At 43.7% G+C, this 14,819-nt stretch overlaps 1 protein-coding gene and 1 non-coding gene across 2 annotated transcripts in view; one reads left to right on the top strand and one right to left on the bottom strand.

The window, feature by feature from the left end:
• Window positions 1–14,819, bottom strand: part of LOC126095189 (tryptophan 2,3-dioxygenase) — a 458,240-nt gene that overhangs the window by 358,067 nt on the left and 85,354 nt on the right. The gene's annotated exons all lie outside the window — the stretch shown is intronic.
• On the top strand, window positions 13,840–13,912 carry Trnat-ggu (transfer RNA threonine (anticodon GGU)). Its single transcript has one exon. It is a non-coding gene; the product is annotated as a tRNA-Thr (tRNA).

Below are 14,819 nucleotides of genomic sequence, written 5' to 3'. Positions count from 1 at the left end.
CTCCAAGGGCGGCAATGCAGGCGCTCTCTGGGATCCAATCGATTGTACAGATGGCGAATACTGTCCTGGAATACGTTATGCCGCGCCTGTTTGACTTCTTGAAGTAGTTCTGTAAGAGTTGTTGCTTGACGAGTCGCAGAGTCACTTCTTGTCCCATCATACCGCACACGTGGTCGGCTGGAGACAAGTCCAGAGATGGTGTTCGCCAGGAGGTCACTGCACATGTTGCAGAGCACGTTGAGTTTCATGAGCAGCGTGTGGGTGAGGATATCCTATTGGAACGACACTTCACCTTCCTGTTGCAAGAATGGCAAAAGAGTGGGTCTAACAACATTCTACACGTATCGAGCACTGTTTAGCGTCCCCTCCAGAGGCACCTAAGGCCAAAGACCTGGTGTAGGACCAGTGTGTCTTGGAGACATGCACTCTACGAGACAGTGCTCACCAGCTCTACGCCGTGCACGAAACCGACCATCAATTGCGCGCATGCAGAACCTGCTTTCATCACTGAAGACCGCGGCACGTCATTCCATCTTCCAAGTGATACTGATGGCGACAGTCGACCGATGTACGTCGATGCTGTGGCGTGAGTGGAAGGAGGACTGGAGCTGTGCGTGCCTGTAATCCCACTGCTAATAACCGATTCGCAACAGTTCGTGTTGACATGTCTGGGCTCACAGGCCATCTTATCTGTGCTGCGGTAGCTGTACGATCTGCCACTGCTGCTCTCACAGTACGACGATCCTGGAGGGTGCCTATGCTGCGTGGTCGTCCAGAATTTCGGCTGTGGGTGTGAGAATCACATGGTCACTGATAGCAGCATCGTTGCACATCTGACGCGGCACGTCCAACGTGTGGCACTTCTCCGAAAAGACCGTTCCGCCACTCGGAAGGCTACATTTTGATCACTTTCAGGCTCGCTTTGTTTGCTATAGAAGTACGAGTGCGTCTCCGTGGCATGGTTTCCCGCCTGCCTCACACATTTACACCACGTTGAGTCTTCTAGCTGTGAGCATTCCCTGTTATAGGGTAGACACAGATTGCGTTCTGGCAGCTATGCATCTATTATCCCATAGGTGGCATATGCCGTTATCGGATCAAAATCGACGCCGTCTTTCCAGGTGTACTAATTTTTTTTCCAGCTGTGTATTTAACCTATTTGACACGTATTTGTACACATATTTCACCTGTATCTGTAGCGACTTTCGCCCTACAGTTTCATTTTCACGCAGCTGAATGTTTATGGTGTATCTCCTAAACTATGTGCTGAAAAATAATATAATTTTTCAGCTACATCCAGTGGTACATGCGGCTACTGACTACGAAATGTGTTGTGAATGGAGTTAGTAATAAAGAAGTAATAAATTAATACGTCATGTATGATGCGGAAGTTTTTCGGGCTTATCAGTGTTTATGACATCATATCTCCTGAACAATGTGTCGTACAATGATATAATTTGCTGGGACATTCAGTGGTATACGCGAATACTGTCTGCAAAATACGACAGGAACGAATTTAATAGTAAACAAGTATTAAATGGTTCAGATGGCGCTGAGCACTATGGGACTTAACTTCAGAGGTCATCAGTCCCCTAGAACTTGAAACCTAACTAACCTAAGGACATCACACACATCCATGCCCGAGGCAGGACTCGAACCTGCGACCGTAGCGGTCGCGCGGTTCCTGACTGTAGCGCCTAGAACCGCTCGGCCACCCGACCGGCCAAAGAAGTATTAAATTAAAATTAAAATGTCATGAGAATGAGATTTTCACTCTGCAGCGGAGTGTGCGCTGATACGAAACTTCCTGGCAGATTAAAACTGTGTGCCAGACCGAGACTCGAACTCGGGACCTTTGCCTTTCGCGGGCAAGCGCCCTACCATATAATTTTTTTTTCATTTTGTTCGCTGTTGATCGTTGTGTTTGGTCATTGCGGACGTCGCATGACATCCGTTCAAGTTCGTTGTTTATCCTTTCACTCGGTTTTTTTACCTTCCCGGAAACATCACCCAACGACTTGCACCCACGAATTGATGCTTGCCATATCATAAACGAAGTCCGTATTTAGAGTCTGTAGTGTGACTTACAAACTTCGAGAGATACTCTGACCACTGATATGTGTCTTTTTTCAGTATGTCTTATAGTTTCTGCGCTGTAATCTTATGAAACCTTCCATGTACTTACGAATAATTCTGTATGATCTACCTCTCCCAACGCCTCCCAACCCATTGGAAAACGAAAGGGGGCAAAACATTCTTTTCATATTGTTACTTCTCAACAGTGATTAAAGTAAACATACGTTAATGTTTTTGAAATAAACTTTATAGTCAAAGGGTTAACGCATGCACAACGAAAATGTATTAATCGAGAAATTTCCTTTCCTTTTCTTTCATCATTTTGTGGGAATTGTTAGCGAGAAAAAGGTTCGTAAAGTTTTGAAATTATGTGTAAAGTTTGTTGTAAGTGCTGTCACTATCAAATACCGTATGACTGAAGTATGAGTATTAGCGAGTCGTGGGCTATGCTGTTTTATTCATACCCACCCCTTCTATAGGTACGTGGTTCTTATCACACAGCGATTATTTCCAGGCAACAAGCGATATACGTACCAAATCGATTTCGTTGAAATCGATACAGTGGCTTAGAAGTAGATGCGGAACATACATACAATAATACATTCATACATATGCAGGGTGAATCACCTAAAACTTGCACCGCAAATATTGCAGAAATGGAAAGAGCTTTTGATGTGCGGCTTTCATGGAATGGGTTGGCAGTCAGGGGCTCATTTTTCTTAGCAAGTCAGCAGATTATAATAATACTTAGAATGTGTACATTTTGTGCAAGCATTTACTTTTTAAAATGATGTAAGCTTTCTATAAAATATTGTCTAAGAGAAAACTGAATGCGTTGATTTCGGAAACTTTCTCCTTATGTAACATGCAGATAACGTATTCAGTTGCTGTGCGAAATTGCCTGTTGGTTGGCCCTGTGTTGCACATGTGAACAGTGTCGTGAAATATACCTTTAAATTCATCATATGCAAAATTTCCAAAAAGAAAACGACTTTAATTAAATGCCGAAAGAGACTACTGGTGTGCTCAGTGAAAACTGTATAACTAAAACACAGTACCGCAGAACGTTATGAATGATGCGTCATACACTATGTGATCAAAAGTATCCGGACACCACCAAAAACGTACGTTTTTCATATTAGGTGCATTGTGCTGCCACCTGTTGCCAGGTACTCCATATCAGCGAGAACAGTAGTTATTAGACATCGCGAGAGAGTAGAATGTGGCGCCACGCGGAACTCACGGACTTCGAACGTGGTCAGGTGATTGGGTGTCATTTGTGTCATACGTATGTACGCGAGAGTTCCGAAGTCCTAAACATCCCTAGGTCCACTGTGTCCGATGTGATAGTGAAGTGGAAACGTGAAGGGGCACGTACAGCACAATGCATACAGGCCGACCTCGTCTATTGACTGACAGAGACCGCCGACAGTTGAAGAGGGTCGTAATGTGTAATAGGCAGACAGCTATCCAAACCATCACACAGGAATTCCAAACTGCATCAGGATCCACTACAAGTACTATGTCAATTATGCAGGAGGTGAGCAAACTTGTATCTCAGGGTCGAGCGGCTTCTCATAAGCAACACATCACGCCGATAAATACCAAACGACGCCTCGCTTGGTGTAAGGAGCGTAAACATTGGACGATTGAACAGTGGAAAACGTTGTGTCGAGTGACGAATCACGGTACACAATGTGGCGATCCGATGGCAGGGTGTGGGTATGACGAATTCTCGGTGAACGTCATCTGCCACCGTGTGTAGTGTCAAAAAAATGGCCAAATGGCTCTGAGCACTATGGGACTTAACATCTATGGTCATCAGTCGCCTAGAACTTAGAACAACTTAAACCTAACTAACCTAAGGACGTCACACAACACCCAGTCATCACGAGGCAGAGAAAATCCCTGACCCCGCCGGGAATCGAACCCGGGAATGTGTAGTGTCAACAGTAAAATGTGGAGGCGGTGATGTTATGGTGTGGTCGTGTTTTCCATGCGCCCATTATTGTCTTGCGTGACACTATCATAGCACAGGCCGACATTGATGTTTTAAGCACCTTCTTGCTTCCCACTGTTGAAGAGCACTTCGGGGATGACAATTGCATATTTCAATACGATCGAGCGTTTATTCATAATACACGGCCTGTGGCGGAGTGGTTACACGACAATAACATCTCTGTAATGGACTGGCCTGCACAGAGTCCTGACCTGAATCCTACAGAACACCTTTGGGATGTTTTGGAACGCCGACGTCGTGCCAGGCCTCACCGACCGACATCGATACCTCTCCTCAGTGCAGCACTCCATGAAGATCGGGCTGCCATTCCCACTGAAACCTTCCAGCACCTGACTGAACGTATGTCTGCGTGAGTGGAAGCTGTCATGAAGGCTAAGGGTGGGCCAACACCATACTGAATTCCATCATTACCAATGGAGGGCGCCACGAACTTGTAAGCCATTTTCAGCCAGGTGTCCGGATAATTTTGATTACATAGCGTATAATGTGCAATGTTAGACTAAAAATATCCACAAAAATAAAGTACTGCTCTGCTCGGAAGAAAATAACTTTTTGAAATTACCAGCACTGTTCACTGAAAATTAATGTGCTTCCTAGCTCGACGGCTGACAATCCTGACTATACAATGTTTGCACAAGAACGCAAGGTGAGATCTGCCCAGAAATAAAAGAGACACTTATCTCTTGTTCAGCAAGCTGTTTTATTTGTATCTGTAATACTGACTTTATCGAAAGCAAATACAAATCAGAAGATGCAGCAGTTGAAGACAAATAATCTATTCTAAATTCTTCTTGTCAGAAACAAACTGCTGCTTCGTGTGTCGCAAGGTGCAATGCACAGACGTTAAAATTTCAGAATTTTACTATGAATTATGGAGGTTGGTTTTACTTTTAGAAAATAGTTTTTGAGAAATCAAACTCTGATTATTGAGAAAAAGACAGCAACGTAAGAAGCCTCTAACAATTACAAAATTATCTCATTACAAAAATTACAAACATACCTTTACAATTTCTCCAAAATCTTCATCAAAACAAAGAAAGAAAATATTATGTATACGTTTCCCTCTCCATAATAAAATATTCAAGATGTTTTCTCCCAGATAAACAGATACGGACGTCTTTCTCGGAATAACTTAACTGCTCGCGTAATGTACAGCGCCGCACAACAGACTGACCACCAGGTCAACCACAGATAAAACTAAAAACACAGAGTAAAGGATTTTATTCACTACACATGCACTGCGATCATTCATCTTTGTCTCAGTACAGTCAAGGTGAATTATTCACAGTAGTGAACAACATGGGAGAACCCTACAATGAAACAACGCCTGTTGACATTAACAAACTAAAAGTAGGGTAAATTAGAATGTCAGAGGTATTTGTTGCAGGATTCTAGTTCAAGTCGTTTACGAGGTATCACATTTTGAAATTTTCCCACACGGACACTTGTACATAATCCGTGGTAGCAGACACTAAAGACCAACACAAGTGCATACACTAGTAGTATGGATTCTGACCAGTAACGAGACAACTGACTGTCACAGGTTGTGTTCAAAATGACCACCGGCAGCGGCAATAAGCGCTTTCAGTCGGGTATGGAACGACTGTTGCACAAGTATTAGCATTTCAGCGTAGATGTCCGAGAAGGCTGCGGAAATACGTCATTGTATATCATCGGATGTAGTTGGTATGTCCTTCTAGACAGCATCTTTCAGCTTTCTCCACAGAAGAAAGTCTACAGGCGTCAAATCTAGGGAACGGGTAGGCCAAGCTACAGGTTCTCTTCGTCCAGTCCAACTAATTGTAAACAATTTGTTAAGACATGCCGTAGTACTTCGTGCACTACAGGCTGGACAACGATCATATTGGTACCACAGCTTCCTTCTAATGTGGAAAGGAACGTCTGCTAGCATCCGTGGAAGAAGGTCTGTTAGGAGGCCGCGATACTTGAGAGCGAGCAGAGTTCCGTCTATGAAAAACAGGCCTATGAGCTATCCCACACTACACATTTACACTCCATGGACGCTGACGTTCCACCTGACGAAAACAACGATGATTATCAACAGACCAATAGTGCATGTTACGGCAGTTTACCTAGCTATGATTAATAAATGTGTTGTTGTCATTAAACAGTATACATGATACATCTGAAGTATCCTGATTCACAGAGCGAGATGGCGCTGTGGTTAGCACACTGGACTCGCATTCTGGAGGGCGACGGTTCAAACCTGCGTCCGGCCATCCAGGTTTAGGTTTTCCGTGATTTCCCTAAATCGCTCCAGGCTAATGCCGGGGTGGTTCCTTTGTAAGGGCACAGCCGACTTCCTTCCTCATTCTTCACTAATCCAGTGGGGCCGATGACCTCGCCGTTTGGTCCCCTCGCCCCCCCCCCCTCCCCCAACACAACCAATCAATCGACCTATCCTGTCTTAATTCTCGTGTACAAAAGTTAACATGTTTCTCATTATTGTTTCCACGCAGCTCTTGATGGAGTGAGATGTGATAGGGATTTAACGTATGTCGGTGAAGAAGGCGTAGGACAGTTGTCTGACTCATGCCACTTCCTCTTACGATTGCGCCAGAGCTAATGTACGGATCAACTGCAACAGCAGCAAGGACATTAATATCCCCCTATTCTGTCGTCACTTGCTTCCTTCTGTTACGTGTCTAGGTGTTACACTACCATTTTGCGTAACTCGTTGAAGAAGTTTATAAGTAAATGCGGACGTGGTTGACGGCTATTGGGAGTCCTTGGCGCATACACAGTACAACTTCATTGTTCCAACTTCATTCTTCCTACGTCTCCACACATCATGAGCATGTCGGCATTTTCTGCATTGGTAAATCCCATCATTCACGCACGAGATACTGCTTGGAATGTCCCTCAGTAACTGATTGGTTGGTTGGTTGTTTCGGGGAAGGAGATCAGTAACTGACTTGTAAGTCTCAGTGGACTAGTAAGTCACAGTGCACTCAAGGAATATATAAGCACACTAATTTACCATACTTTTAGATGTTAATGTCAATAGGCACCATTTAATTTAAAAAAGTGTATGTTGGCACAAAAATACACTTTCTAAGTATTATTACAATCTGTTTAGTGGCTAACATTGCGAGCCCCCAATTACCAATTCATTGTGTGAAAACCGCACATCACTAGCACTTTCCGTTTACGCATTATTGCGGAGCAAGTTTTAGGTGATTCACCCTGCGTACGTACATGCACTTTTATAATAGGTATGGATATAAAAGGTTCGTGTTCGTGACTTTTCATTGAAACCCGCACTTCTTAATAAGAAGTACTATGGTGTCCAACAGGTTGTCCGGGTAATGTAAACTGGATTGGTACCTGGAACCAGCACGCGCGGTCAAGCTTATTTGGAAGAAGACTATTGTTCTTATCAAAAGCAGTTAACGAACCCCACTTACAGACCTACTATGCGTTTTTCATTAGACGCTGTCATGGCACTTCGACATTTCAGTCGATCTGCAGCGAGAGAGTAGTGAATTTAAATTAAGCTTCGGGTTTTTGCTGAGAATTTTCAGCGTCTGTGACTGGCAGCCAACTACATTATCCAGCAACCTGTACAGCCACTGTGTTACTCAAAGTACGTAAAGGAGTTTCTCAACATTCAATGTACTACTCTCAAGAAGAAAAGGGTGTTACGCTAATTACGAGTCATAAAACTTTTTCCAAAAGTCTTATGTCCTTTAATATAATTGAATTTTTCCATGCAAAGAACTTTAGGTAAGATCAGAGGTTAACCAACAAATACGAAGTTAATTGAAGTTAGCATCCTTTTCTTTACTTCCATTCCCCTCGTGAGAGATAGAGTAACATGGAACACGATATATATATATCGTAGCATAAGACTAGCCTTCGAGAGCTAACTGCACTCTGCATTCCCATGTATTAGGGAGTGGAACGTACTCTAGAAAATAACGTGACTCAGCTGCGCAGCTTTTAGTTTTCACAACTTAATTGAAAGGACGACTCTGCTTATCAATGTGAGGAATAAAGTTTCGTGTTCAGAGGAAAAAGAACAATTTCAGCGGTCGCGAAACGTCCTATATCAACGTCCTTGTTGTTGTTTATATAACAAGAAGCGTGTTTCGAAACACGGGAGAGTTATCGAACTGTCGCTTAACTCAGCATTATCACAATGTATAACTTTCGTAAACTTCAGGAAGTTTATAGCAACAGCATTTGGAAACGAGTTAGAGCACGAGGAAAGGACGCACTCTTTTTCTACGAAAAATGACACATTATGCAGAAATAAAGCATATCAGCGAAGTCTTCTTTCGTGGTTAGAGAAATGGGTACTGCTAGTGTTATTTCTGAGTGTGCCAGAGAATTCTATAACTGGACGACCTTCACAGTTGCTCGAATTTTCTTAATACATAACAGGGAGGAACGTAGTCTAATCCTTCATACAAAGAATAGACTAGTCCTTATTCTTACTTTTGCGTGCCAGAAGTTGCTGTCACCTGTATAACTTTCATTATTTGCAGACTGTTGGTTCAAAAGTGTAAGGATACCGAGACATACATCTACGAAAGATGAGCCTTTCGGGTATGTGTCAGTTATCAATTTATCGATCGCCGTTTTTGTCTACTGTGTAAGTATTCTTGCAAATTTCGCTCAGTGAAATTTTTGTAAGATTCAGAAACGTAGCTGCGCGGGATTAGCCGAGCGGTCTTGGGAGCTGCAGTCACGGACTGTGCGGTTGGTCCCGGCGGAGGTTCGAGTCCTCCCTCGGGCATGGGTGTGTGTGTTTGTCCTTAGGATAATTTAGGTTAAGTAGTGTATAAGCTTAGGGACTGACGATCTTAGCAGTTAAGTCCCATAAGATTTCACACACATTTGAACATCAGAAACGTAGGGGGTAACTTGTTTTCAGTTTCAGACCCACTGAAACTATAAACTGCCGAAAATGACTCACACACACACACACACACACACACACACACACACACAGAGAGAGAGAGAGAGAGAGAGAGAGAGAGAGAGAGAGAGAGAGAGAGTGGGGTAGGGAGGGCGAGGCAGAGAGAGTTTATATTAAGTGAAGTTATTGTGTGCCTGGTCTCCTCTACCAACGAAAGACATTAATTTCAACATGCTTTACAGTGTAATTTTACCTACTGACCCTTCGTAATTTTAGTGCGTGTTACCGCTTCATCGCAAAGGCACCGTCCAAGATAGTTTTGAGCAATTGGAGCACAAAACTCTGTGAAGATCTACATATACATCTACATGATTACTCTGCAATTCACATTTAAGTGCTTGGCAGAGGGTTCATCGAACCACATCATACTATCTCTCTACCATTCCACTCCCGAACAGCGCGCCGGAAAAATGAACACCTAAACCTTTCTGTTCGAGCTCTGATTTCTCTTATTTTATTTTGATGATCATTCCTACCTATGTAGGTTGGGCTCAACAAAATATTTTCGCATTCGGAAGAGAAAGTTGGTGACTGAAATTTCGTAAATAGGTCTCGCCGCGACGAAAAACGTCTTTGCTTTAATGACTTCCATCCCAACTCGCGTATCATATCTGCCACACTCTCTCTCCCCTATTACGTGATAATACAAAACGAGCTGCCCTTTTTTGCACCCTTTTGATGTCCTCCGTCAATCCCACCTGGTAAGGATCCCACACCGCGCAGCAATATTCTAACAGAGGACGAACGAGTGTAGTGTAAGCTGTCTCTTTAGTGGACTTGTTGCATCTTCTGAGTGTCCTGCCAATGAAACGCAACCTTTGGCTCACCTTCCTCACAGTATTATCTATGTGGTCTTTCCAACTGAAGTTGTTCGTAATTTTAACACCCAGGTACTTAGTTGAATTGACAGCCTTGAGAATTGTACTATTTATCGAGTAATCGAATTCCAACGGATTTCTTTTGGAACTCATGTGGATCACCTCACACTTATCGTTATTTAGCGTCAACTGCCACCTGCCACACCATACAGCAATCTTTTTCTAAATCGCTTTGCAACTGATACTGGTCTTCAGATGACCTTACTCGACGGTAAATTACAGCATCATCTGCGAACAACCTAAGAGAACTGCTCAGATTGTCACCCAGGTCATTTATATAGGCTTAAAATATTGATGTGCGTCGCACGTTACTAATAAAATCGGGTTACACATTCAGAGTAGGCGTTGCCTTGAAAAGTCTCGTTTCAAAGATAGCTTGCATACCGGGAGATACTGATATACTATTTTCAACACATTTATTAAGCCGCGTTTCCCTAGATGCGGGAATTTCTCGGAGCGTGCTGCATAAAACGCGTGCGAGACCCCTCTGCCCTCTCGCACAATACAAACGCAGTGCCGCAGCGGGCTCCGCCTGCGAGAAGCCCTCACTTGCTTCGGGAGGAGTCTGTCCCGCACGTCGCAGCGATTTACTTGGCCAGAGGAGTGGGGTGGGGGTAGTCGAATGGGCAGCAGCGAGATAAACAACTGCACTTACGCGATCGCAGTCTTTCTCGGCGTATTCCACTGATGAATTCTTCTCGGGTTATCAGCCGAGTGGTGGCGTCGTCTTGTCGCAACGTTTCGATGAGTTTTGTACCATCATCTTTTCGCGAAGTCAGAAGATGATGGGTACGAAACTCATCGAAACGTTGCGACAAGACGTCACCACTCGGCTGATAACCCGAGAAGAATTCATCAACAGCTGCACTGTTTGGTTCTCGCGCTCATTGCAACAACAGACAATTTGTAACAGTGTTGTTATAGAAACAATCACCAGAAATGTCGGCTGACAGCTTCTCTGCCTCAAAGAATGGGGAACTGGTTTCCGAAAAGCAAATTTTATGAAATATGGCTGGCGCTGAGCGGAAAAATCAAATGTGCGTGAAATCTTATGGGACTTAACTGCTAAGGTCATCAGTCCCTAAGCTTACACATTACTTAACCTAAATTATCCTAAGGACAAACACACACACCCATGCCCGAGGGAGGACTCGAATCTCAGTCGGGACCAGCCTCACAGTCCACGACTGCAACGTCTTAGACAGCTCTGCTAATACCGCGCGGCGGAAAAATCAAATGAAAAAGGGCTTAATTTGGGCAGATATAGGAAGAAAAATGAATAAAACAAGCAAGTAGAAATGTCATTTATTATGTCAAATGTAATACATTTATAAATATATTTGCACTAATTTTTTAACCGTAGTTATCATGATTTGGACGTTATTACTGTGATAAGTACTGTGAACGTCGATTAAAATTGATGTAATCAGTGATCCGCTTCTCACAGTGAATCCCTCAGCTTTGACGTAACCGTCAATTCCGGCCAAGGGTATCATGTTGTCCTTGGGCAGTTCATTAATTCCTGACAGATCTGCTTTATAAGGCTGTGGGGACTGGTGTAATCGGTTTTGCCATTCGGTTACAGGAATTACCTCTCAGTTTTTCTTCAATTAACGAAAGAAGATAAAACTGGTTGGGTGTGAATCTGAAACATGCCTTAAACTTCTCCGCATCGTCCAGCAAATGTTTTGTAACTAAAATTTTATACGCTCCTTCTTCTTCACGATGAAAGAACATTTGTCTCACTGCTTTGCGCTTCCTGAGTACTCTTTCCAATAACATACAGTGCTTGTCCTCTTCCCTAACTTTCACATGCTTTCGGAGTGCCAAAATTAACAGTTTTTCAGCTCGAGCACTGCGCTGCGTGTTTGGCCTTCACTGTGTCCGCTGCTAATGTTACGTTGCATCGCCGCGGGGCTAGCAGAAATCTCGCAGCGCGCAGGAAATAGCGTCGCGCCAATGAACCGCAAGCAACTGCCCTCGTCTAGGAGAAACTATAGCATCCATCGACTTACAACAAAGAAACTGTAAAAATTATTTCAAAGGTTTCAGAAACTTTTTCTCGCTTTCACCCCCCCCCCCCCAAAAAAAAATGACGATTAAAAGTTTGTCGCTTACTACATTTTGGGCGTTAGTTTGGTGAAAGTTCCACGTCAGACGCTACATTTTAATTTATTACTTCCCTATTACCGACTCTATTGACCAGAACTTTTGGAGGTGTTATCGACATATACACTGAAGGCAAGTATAAAATTATGTTGTTGTACGACACTTACTTTAGGAGATGTGGCGTGATAAATGTCGATTAGCACGAAAAATCAACTTTTCTTAAAATCTTAAATATTTATCTATTTCAATAGCACAAAATTTTCATTGAGTTAAAAAAAGATATCAGGAGGAAGTTCTCGTATCACTCTATTAGGTGCAGTTGCCATATTCTAAAAAAAAATTAATTTTTTAGGTTCTGACGCGCACCGCTCCGCAGCTAAAGAAATGCTTTCACGCAGCGCCCTGCGACCTGCATCGCACAGCGGAAGACGCAGACGTATTCCGCAGCACGCTGCGACATATTCCCGCAGTTAAGAAAGCGTAGCTTTAGCGGGTTTCAGAGAGGGGTGCATTAAAACATTTCTGCAGCAGTGTTATTGGTTCACATGAGATAGTCGAACAAGCAATAATAAAGCAGATTCTTAGTGGTTCAAATGGCTCTAAGCACTATGGAACTTGACATCTGAGGTCATCAGTCCCCTAGACTTTGAACTACTTAAACCTAACTAACCTAAGGACATCACACACATCCATGCCCGAGTCAGGATTCGAACCTGCGACCGTAGCAGCCGCGCGGTTCCGGACTGCAGCGCCTAGAACCGCAGAATTCTTACAGAGCAGTACTAGACAAGAGGAAAAATTAACCTTGATTCTGTCATAATTCGCATGTGAGTTGTTTTGCGCAAAGGAATCTAAGAATCTTATTTTTAAATGAATAAGTCAAGCTGCATCGACGAAAGAGATCATTATTCGTATATAAGTGGCATTCAAAAAGATGCGATCTGGTGGCTGTAAAAAGAAATGCGCTGAAGGGACCGTAATGGCGCACACCTACGTGAAAACAAAGCGAGCACGTGGTCAGTAGTGCTGAAAACAGAGAAATGGCGGCTTCAAAAGAAGGGCAAAGGGGTGTAGTGCGTTTCCTTTCACGGGAAAATCGTCGATGAATGGAACAAGCGTACTGCATGTCCGTTGCAGTTCCGATGCTCATTCCCATTTCTGAAGAAATGGTTACCACATAAAATCTCCGGTCTTCATTAACGAAGGCATCCACTTGTTCGACAGCGGTATCAGTAACACGGCGTGGCGTTCCAGATCATTTTTCATTGGCCAGTGACATACGTCCTTTCTTAAATCTTTAGTGTCACGCTTTGACCCTTGAGTCTGGGGCCTCAGCGCGCTTATAGAGACCACAAATTCTTCCTTAGGTAATGGCATTACGATACCTTCTGCAGCTTTATTTTACAGCCTGAGGCTCGCTTATTTCTGAATGCAACTTTATGGAATAGCTGGAACTGAGCTGTTTGGACAACTGATTTGTTTTGTAGCACGAACGAAGTGCAATAGGAACAGGAGGACCCCTAGAGACCAGGAGACCGGCCCTGGTGCAAATTTTCATTCATCGCTTCAGTCTGCATACATACATCATAGATGTTAGAGACTTGAAAATGTCTCTGGAAGCACAAAGTTCCACTGATTAAAGTACCTATGACTGGGTTTCAGGCAGAATCCCCTCTTACTTTCAATCTGAGCTGCTACTCCAATACAGTTTGGAAAACCTCTGCAATGCTGCCCCAGTTTCGGGGTGTGGATGGAAAGTTGGATTGAGGAGAAGGCCTGCTAGGGTATTCCGTGCAGTTGTGGGCCACTGTGGCAGGGTGGCGTAGTGGTTATCGCGTCTGCCTGGTGAGCAGGAGACATGGGTTCAAATCCCAACCAATGCCGGCACGGTAGCTCAGCGTGTTCGGTCAGAGGGTTAGCAGCCCTCTCTAACAAAAAAACTGAGTTAATCGATCAACAAAGAACTTAAACGGATGTCTTACGACGTCCGCCCCGAGCAGATTCAACGAACAAAAGCAAACAAAATGAGATTACAAAAAAAAAAAAAAAAAAAAAAAAAAAAAAAAAAAAAAAAAAACTGGTACAAATTTTCATTTTTCGCTTCCGTCTGCATATTTACATCATAGATATATGAGACTTTAAAAGGTCTGTGGAACCCTATAGTTCCATTGATGGTCCCAATATTATCAAGAAATAATATATTTAGCGACATAAATTGACAGAGGGGAAGCAAGAGGTAAGTGAGCAACCAATTAAACACCTTTCAGCCGTCCAGTTTCCAAACTTATTTTATTTGGCTACCAGTTCCGGTGACTTACCACACCGTCTTCAGGCCCCTGACCGACGTGTAGGAAGATTCCCCCTCGGTTGTGATAAAAACACGGGTCAGCAGTACTGGTATTAGTAGATTTCTGCTTGCTAAAGCGATACCTTCAACCATCATCTGCCGACTGACGGAATCATTGCCATTTTATTTCCAATGACGTCCGCCCCTGGTAGCTGAATCGTCAGCGTGACGGATTGTCAGTCCTCTGGGCCCGGGTTCGATTCCCTGCTAGGTCGGCGAATTTTCTCCGCCCAGGGACTGGGTGTTGTGTTGTGCTCATCATCATCCTATCATCCTCATCGACTGCAGGTCGCCGAGGTGGCGTCAAATTGAAAGACCGGCTTCCGGCGAACGACCTGCCCTACGGGGGGCCCTAGCCATACGCTAATAAAAATTTACAATGACGATTTGGGGCCACATACTGATTTCCATCATCTAATGACAGGTAGGCGGGGAACCTCTCTG

This window comes from Schistocerca cancellata, chromosome 8, assembly GCF_023864275.1.
Source record: "Schistocerca cancellata isolate TAMUIC-IGC-003103 chromosome 8, iqSchCanc2.1, whole genome shotgun sequence".
Classification (NCBI taxonomy): domain Eukaryota; kingdom Metazoa; phylum Arthropoda; class Insecta; order Orthoptera; family Acrididae; genus Schistocerca; species Schistocerca cancellata.
This window is presented reverse-complemented; position numbering and strand designations above follow the sequence as displayed.